The 9,385-nt window shown below is 30.3% G+C and overlaps 1 long non-coding RNA gene across 1 annotated transcript; it reads right to left on the bottom strand.

Moving 5' to 3' along the window:
• Positions 1–3,852: 3,852 nt before the first annotated feature.
• LOC134726970 (uncharacterized) lies at positions 3,853–6,277 on the bottom strand. Its single transcript, XR_010108688.1, has 3 exons — positions 6,020–6,277; positions 4,568–4,627; positions 3,853–4,035 (listed from the first exon to the last, which is right to left on the bottom strand). It is a non-coding gene; the product is annotated as an uncharacterized LOC134726970 (long non-coding RNA).
• Positions 6,278–9,385: the final 3,108 nt, after the last annotated feature.

The following is a 9,385-nucleotide window of genomic DNA, read 5'->3' as shown; positions in this document are numbered from 1 at the left end:
TTAGTGTTTCAAACATATTTTGTACTTATTGTTATTGGCTGTAATCTAGCTCTTAGCAAGCGAGTATTCTCAGATCTGTACTTTAAATACTGATTGACAATAGATATATTTATATTTTTTAAAGTGTACACACTGTACCAGTGACCAGACTTCAACATTTGACTTTCAGTACCAAACAAATCTCTATTTTGTTGGTGATGATTAGGCAGATATTTTGGTATTCAAAAGACATGCTTTATATTTCAGAAATGACATGATATTTGGAAAATCAATTTTTCGACTTAAGATTTATATGACCATATCATTATTTGTTTGGTTTCATTATGTTCCTAAAATTTGAAAGTGTTATTGATCAAATTGAGTGAAATATTCTGACTAAAATAAAAAATATTTCAGTTTTCTTGCTTTGACATTAGCTGTCTGATAATTGTGACATATTTGTGTTGTTGAGTTGCTGTCTCCCTAGTGTATACTTCAGTTGTTAGGATTATCTCTTTTTCTTTTCTACATACCGTTTTCATGTTCTTGATACCTTGTAAAACTGATGAGTTATCAGCATTAAGGTTATTAAGGGAATAACATAGTTAAAAAGGGAGCCACATTTTTTTTGTATTAAACCAAATACATGTACCACTAATCTATTCAAACCATTGCCTTTCTAAAAAAATTGGTTTTGTTGTTTCATAATAGATGTGCTTGTGTTGTTTGTTTTCTGTTCCATTGACTTATACATAACAACCCACATATCTTTTCTTTCATATAGACTTGATTTTTTTATTAGTTGTTAGTGGTTTTGAACTAGCTGTCAGATAACTGTAAGTACTCTCAGATCTGTCATTGTGTCTTTTTGTGTCTGGATGTATAAGTACTCGGCCACGTCCACTTGTATTTATGTCTATCTGATGAGTAAAGCCCTTTTCAACTGATTTTGATAGTTCATTTTTATGTTGTACTGTTATACCACTGTCCCAGGATAGGGGAGGGTTAGGATCCCGCTTACATGTTTAACCCCGCCACATTATTTATGTATGTGCCTTTCGCAAGTCAGGAGCCTGTAATGCAGTGGTTGTCGTTTGTTTATGTGTTACATATTTGTGACCTATAGTTTGTGTCATTTTGGTCTTTTGTGGATAGTTGTCTCATTGGCAATCATACCACATCTTCTTTTTTATATTGAAATAACAGCAAATGCCAAATGGTGACTAGCACCTTTGGTCAGTTATTTGGGGAGGTAAGGAACAGAAAAGTACATTAGCTATAGTTAACAGCTGGTATTGTAATTGACTTTTCTAAAAACCCATTGCAGTATTCAAAAGTCATGCACAAAAGATTATTCAAAACAGGAGGAAATGAAAATATGTCTTCTCAAAAGATTTATTATTCATTTATAAAGTTAATATTTTGATATATTTTCTACATATAGCTTTGTTCAATCAATCCCTCAATGTTCTGTGTACTGTAAAATTAACATCATTTGTAGATAAAGACAAGCAAGAACTTTCGCGAACAAATCACTTTTTCCTCTCACATGAACCACCATTGTGTGTGTGTAAAACCTGAAATAAAAAACAGAATTTCCTAAATATAAAAGAATAAAGTCAGTGCATAATGTATTTATGTAACTCCCCTTTAAGATATATGAAAGTAATCATGAATGGAAAAACAAATATAGCTTGATCAAATGTAAAGGGTAGTAGATCAGAAACCTTGGTTAGCAAAGATGTTACCTAATGAAAATTGAAGAAATTTATTAACTGCTCTCAATCTCATACATACATGTATATACATACAATCTCCAAATTTAGAGAGAAAAGTTGAGAAAATGAAGTGATGCTTGAAATCCAAGGGTGGATGTACAATATTTTACATTACAAAATTCCTTACATGCTTTTTTAAAGTTGCAAACATGAACAATGTATAAACCAGTTATTTTTTTTAAATATTAAGATAAATGTATATGCTTTAATGAAACAATTTCACTGTATACATTCATGACATTGTAGGTACATGTACACATGAATTGCTGAAAAATTGACCATCAGTTTTATAATCCATTTATTATTTATTTATTAAAAAAATATCACTTACCTTATTCAGTACTAGTTTTCTTGGTAGACTGTGGGTAACACTGGTTAGAAATACATGTTCCTACAAAATAAGACATACAATGTTGAACATAATTTACATGTACATCATGATCAGTACATGTATAACATAGAAAATACAAGTTTTCATTTTGTTAAACAATGTTAAAAGATCAGGATGATCTTCAATCAGTAAATACAATAATTTGTAATAATAACATTTATTACATTACAATAAATAGAATTTATAACATACATGATACATGAGATATGGGGAGGTGGTTTTTAGTATTTAGTCATTAAAAAATTGTCATTTTAGTGGTCATGGTACAAATTTAATAAAATTTCAATCAAACAGTTGTAAATCTCTCGCAACAAAGAAAGGTAATTTAAATTATCCAGATTTTTTTTCATTTCCACAACTCTTAAAAATAGCATCAATTTTGATGCTATGTTAGATGGGTAGCAGTTTATTTTTTTAATTGAATGACAGGTTCTGAATTTCATATCCATGTATATACAACTGATGTACATTATTAGATATTATCCGACCTGTAACAATGTAACAGAATAAACACCTCACTTTATTTATATATTTTTTTCAAAAGGGGTAGAAGGTACCTTTGTAGCTATTTTATTTGTTGGTTTACATTTATTTAAAAAGGAAAAGTTGGATGAGGGGCATTTGATACAATACATGTCATGCATGTTGTTGTCAGAAGGGGTAACTAAAATATGCAAAACTACAAGAAAATGATTTAAAACTTTGACTCTTTAATATGATTATAGATGTACATATACAAATTTATTGTACATGTAACTGGAAACTGATATATTTTTCTTAAATAAATTATTTGATCAATTGTAGGTTATCCATGCTGTAGAAAAAAACATGTACATGTAGTTCATTACATGTACATTCTATACCTAGTTATTTCTTTAGAATAAATGCAAGTAACTGTTACTATACATTTTATTGTAATATATTATGGCATCATCCCGCCGCATGTATGGTCTGAAATATAGTTTGGAGATGAGTGAGGTTTTGGCAATTATAAGATTATTATGGTTTACCCCATTTACAAAGTCAGGCTAAATCATTGTAAATCATATACATGTACATGAACATTTAATAGTCACATTTTGCCAATTTACCTTTTTTGTGTGTGATCATGGTGCTGGTCAATTTCCACAAAGTTTTAAGAGGTACATGTAGTTACTAGTACTTGTTTTGAGATGAAACATAGCAAATGGAGGGGTTGGGTAATGATTTACAGTGTACATGTATAAAACATTTGTTTTAGTTAACTGTAGGTAACAATAAGTTACATCATTATTATTAGACATTTTACTGCACTCTAATATCATTTGAATTCATTATCTGGCAATATAAATCTATCCTCCATAAAAAAGAATATTTAAATTAAATTAAGTTAATATTACTATTACTTACTATTACTTCATGATTTATGGATCTTTCTGTTTTGGTCATGCCTGGATACTCCTGTTATTGCTCTCCCTTTTCACAGTGGATAGAGGGTACATACACCATGAACACTGTTTTCTCTGATTTATTCCAATAAACAGGATACTGTGCCTAGCACCTTTGGTCAGTTATTTGGGGAGGTAAGGAACAGAAAAGTACATTAGCTATAGTTAACAGCTGGTATTGTAATTGACTTTTCTAAAAACCCATTGCAGTATTCAAAAGTCATGCACAAAAGATTATTCAAAACAGGAGGAAATGAAAATATGTCTTCTCAAAAGATTTATTATTCATTTATAAAGTTAATATTTTGATATATTTTCTACATATAGCTTTGTTCAATCAATCCCTCAATGTTCTGTGTACTGTAAAATTAACATCATTTGTAGATAAAGACAAGCAAGAACTTTCGCGAACAAATCACTTTTTCCTCTCACATGAACCACCATTGTGTGTGTGTAAAACCTGAAATAAAAAACAGAATTTCCTAAATATAAAAGAATAAAGTCAGTGCATAATGTATTTATGTAACTCCCCTTTAAGATATATGAAAGTAATCATGAATGGAAAAACAAATATAGCTTGATCAAATGTAAAGGGTAGTAGATCAGAAACCTTGGTTAGCAAAGATGTTACCTAATGAAAATTGAAGAAATTTATTAACTGCTCTCAATCTCATACATACATGTATATACATACAATCTCCAAATTTAGAGAGAAAAGTTGAGAAAATGAAGTGATGCTTGAAATCCAAGGGTGGTTGTACAATATTTTACATTACAAAATTCCTTACATGCTTTTTTAAAGTTGCAAACATGAACAATGTATAAACCAGTTATTTTTTTTAAATATTAAGATAAATGTATATGCTTTAATGAAACAATTTCACTGTATACATTCATGACATTGTAGGTACATGTACACATGAATTGCTGAAAAATTGACCATCAGTTTTATAATCCATTTATTATTTATTTATTAAAAAAATATCACTTACCTTATTCAGTACTAGTTTTCTTGGTAGACTGTGGGTAACACTGGTTAGAAATACATGTTCCTACAAAATAAGACATACAATGTTGAACATAATTTACATGTACATCATGATCAGTACATGTATAACATAGAAAATACAAGTTTTCATTTTGTTAAACAATGTTAAAAGATCAGGATGATCTTCAATCAGTAAATACAATAATTTGTAATAATAACATTTATTACATTACAATAAATAGAATTTATAACATACATGATACATGAGATATGGGGAGGTGGTTTTTAGTATTTAGTCATTAAAAAATTGTCATTTTAGTGGTCATGGTACAAATTTAATAAAATTTCAATCAAACAGTTGTAAATCTCTCGCAACAAAGAAAGGTAATTTAAATTATCCAGATTTTTTTCATTTCCACAACTCTTAAAAATAGCATCAATTTTGATGCTATGTTAGATGGGTAGCAGTTTATTTTTTTAATTGAATGACAGGTTCTGAATTTCATATCCATGTATATACAACTGATGTACATTATTAGATATTATCCGACCTGTAACAATGTAACAGAATAAACACCTCACTTTATTTATATATTTTTTCAAAAGGGGTAGAAGGTACCTTTGTAGCTATTTTATTTGTTGGTTTACATTTATTTAAAAAGGAAAAGTTGGATGAGGGGCATTTGATACAATACATGTCATGCATGTTGTTGTCAGAAGGGGTAACTAAAATATGCAAAACTACAAGAAAATGATTTAAAACTTTGACTCTTTAATATGATTATAGATGTAATGTACATATACAAATTTATTGTACATGTAACTGGTAACTGATATATTTTTCTTAAATAAATTATTTGATCAATTGTAGGTTATCCATGCTGTAGAAAAAAACATGTACATGTAGTTCATTACATGTACATTCTATACCTAGTTATTTCTTTAGAATAAATGCAAGTAACTGTTACTATACATTTTATTGTAATATATTATGGCATCATCCCGCCGCATGTATGGTCTGAAATATAGTTTGGAGATGAGTGAGGTTTTGGCAATTATAAGATTATTATGGTTTACCCCATTTACAAAGTCAGGCTAAATCATTGTAAATCATATACATGTACATGAACATTTAATAGTCACATTTTGCCAATTTACCTTTTTTGTGTGTGATCATGGTGCTGGTCAATTTCCACAAAGTTTTAAGAGGTACATGTAGTTACTAGTACTTGTTTTGAGATAAAACATAGCAAATGGAGGGGTTGGGTAATGATTTACAGTGTACATGTATAAAACATTTGTTTTAGTTAACTGTAGGTAACAATAAGTTACATCATTATTATTAGATATTTTACTGCACTCTAATATCATTTGAATTCATTATCTGGCAATATAAATCTATCCTCCATAAAAAAGAATATTTAAATTAAATTAAGTTAATATTACTATTACTTACTATTACTTCATGATCTATGGATCTTTCTGTTTTGGTCATGCCTGGATACTCCTGTTATTGCTCTCCCTTTTCACAGTGGATAGAGGGTACATACACCATGAACACTGTTTTCTCTGATTTATTCCAATAAACAGGACACTGTGCCACACAGTCAAAAGACAGTCAAGTGAAAAGCCACACATACAAAAATGTCCTTAGAAGTTATCAAGTTATGTCATGCTTCATTGCTTGCTCATGCAGTCATGGACATTGATAATGATAATGATATTGTCTATATAATCTAGGTACTTCTAGTTCTATACAATGTATGAGTTGCAGTCTTATTGTCTGACTAGCTGATCTTCGTTGGGATGTCTTTGATCATGATACAGTCCTGATAAATAGAAAACTACAACAGGAATTCTCAAGCTTCTTTACTGGCATCGGACTCGGTAGCATGGTATACACATCAACAAGGCAGCATGACATGCCACTGACACTGGAAAAGTTGTGAAAGGACTCGCCTTTGTCTAAAAATGTTCTAAAATATTTCCACATCATGCACAGTATCTTCTAAAAGAAGATATGGACTCCCGTAACAGTAAAAACGGAATAAAACTGTGTGATATCAAATGAAACACAGCAGATGCAAAATCTTTGCAAACAGGAAATGAGTAATTGTAAACATTGCAGTTCAGGGGTGAATTAAGAAAATATAGTCTTTATACTATTTATTCCTTTTAATTAAATAGGAACCACTCTGCATTTTCATAAAAAGATAGAAAATGGTACAGCTATGTTTAATTCAATTAAAATAACGACTTTAGATGTTTTTAAGTCACATGGCAACTGTTGTTATGTAAGAGAAAGTAATGTTTCTTCAAAGAAGTTATCTCCCTTAGACCATTTTGAATAAAAAAGAAATCAAATTTACTCAAAATCAGTACTAGGCTACATATTTTATTTTTTTGATATTTTTTAAAGAAAATTATTCTCTTTAGGTTGCATATAAACATTTTCCTAAAAACATCCGGTCGTAGGAGAAAATAGAGAAATTCTTACACTGCAATAAGTGGGGAAAGTTCATATTTGTCCAATATTCAATACAGCACCAAGAAAAATATACTGTGTTCAATGGTTTCATATTACAAATTTAGCTCTTACTGCACAATATCTTTCAACACAAAAAGTATTGTGGCAACATTAATTTAAACTATAAAGTATTGTGATTCAACTTGAGGCAAAAATAATATAAATGGCAATTTGCACACAAAAAATCAAGCTGTTGCTATTAATTAGTATGGATTTCTGTGATACAGTGTGTATCACTATTTCATCATTTTGCATGATTCTTAGCCAGACTGTTACAAGTAGCAGTCCAGCTAAGAATCATGCAAAGGGTGATACATCCATAGTGAAGGATATCCATCTGCTATAGTTTAATTGATTCAACTTGAGGCAAAAATAATATAAATGGCAATTTGCACACAAAAAATCAAGCTGTTGCTATGGAAACGGCTGTTCCTAGCAACAAGGTGTTTAATGGCCTTAAATACCCAAAATTTGTATATTTTTTCTAATTGGAAAAAGTGCAATACTGATGAACTGTATAAAAAGTATATACCAGATCCTTCAATCTATAATGTTCAACTAAAAGAGGAAACATTTAAAAGATGGATGCAAAAAGGGAAACTTGGTTACCATGAAAACCAAATTAACAAATATTTTCAAGTTTGAAAATTGTAAAAAATTTGACATTTTCAAACTGATGATAGAATTGATTTGTTTGATCGTTCTATTTCAGTTGACTCTTGTCTAAAACATATCAAAATTAAAAATATGTAGCCTAGTACAGAATTTTCATAAAAATGTTGATCATGTCGTCACGTTTTTTACAATATTTATGCACTTTTTTCTATAAAAATTATATAAATAAGCTTTCTGTAGATAACCTTATTTACTTTTTATTGCTAGTTTAATGTGAATAATGTTTTTAAACCATTTTAAAAGATAGTCTGTTGAATTCTGAAGCAAAAGCATATATAGTTTTTGTGAATATGGACTTTTTAAGGTAAATACGATCCGGTTTTTTGAGAAGTTGATTTTCAGGTTCTTGAAGACACTTAACTAAAAAGAACGGTAGAATGGTACAAATTTATGTGGCTACACTTATTTAAAACAACCTTTTCTTAATAGATGAATTGAAAAAAGATCATGTCTTTACATCTTAAGAATCAATTGCCGGGGGGGGGGACGGATTTCCCTGAAATAACTAAAATTAAAATAACTTAAATTCATCAGTACTTGGACATGTCAGAAGCATCATTGTTTTTAATACAAAATGGAAAGATAACCAATTGTCATACAAGTGGCAGGTTAATTTATGCTTGCTATATAGCTAGGTTTGACCAAACATTCTCTTTGAATGATATCTGTATCATGTAAAAAAGAAGGGGAAGATCCTTAATCCCCCCCCCAACAAAAGTGGGGGGGGGGTCTAATTCAGAAAGCGGAATATATGTTGTATACTGGTAAGCGGAGAAAAATTACACATTTTTTAAAAAGATTTAATGAAAAACTATACAAAGTGACGCCCCAGAACTGCACTATGAAGTAACTATATTACAGCAATGTCAATTTATGACTTTCTTTGAGATATTATTGTGTCTGGGAGACGTAATTGATGCCCCTACAGATGCAAAAGTGTTGTTCTAAAAATAACTTTAACATTCAACCCCTTATACCCTAAAAAAAGACAAAAGTTAAACTCCCGCTGGTATCTCCCAAAAGAATAAAAATCAAACCCTGACCACATGCACATCTTCAATATATGTACAAATAGATAGCAAAGTGAAAACTTCCTAGATTTCAAACTTTAGGAGGAGTTAAGCTGAATAACTATGTACCAATAAAGGGACGAACATGGGTATAACAATATGCCCCTCCCCAAGGTTCAGTTGCGGGGGCATACACATATTCATTTTCCATGGTATACGCCATCTACCCAACAAAGGACGATTACCTGTTTCTGATTGTTAGTTTTTAGAACATACAGTGGCAAATATTTCATGCGTGTTTCTGACATATAATTTTAATGAAATATGAATGATAAAAGAACGACACTTAGTCTTTTTTTAAACTGCAATATGTGCAAGCTGACAAGTTGAAAGATTCCACAAGAAGGAAAGTACCTAGACTAAAGTATTTGTCCGACTCATAGCAAACATTATTAGTACTAATATTTGCTTCTACTCTAAAATTTTCAAATATTCTGTCTTGTCCCAGCTGGAGATGGAGGTAAGTAAGAACCCGACAAATCTCAAAATAATACACCTTCTAATACCTTTGGTCTGTAGAGGTGAGGTGTCTCATACCACAATGACATCT

The sequence above is a fragment of the Mytilus trossulus genome, chromosome 7 (assembly GCF_036588685.1).
Source record: "Mytilus trossulus isolate FHL-02 chromosome 7, PNRI_Mtr1.1.1.hap1, whole genome shotgun sequence".
NCBI lineage: Eukaryota > Metazoa > Mollusca > Bivalvia > Mytilida > Mytilidae > Mytilus > Mytilus trossulus.
This window is presented reverse-complemented; position numbering and strand designations above follow the sequence as displayed.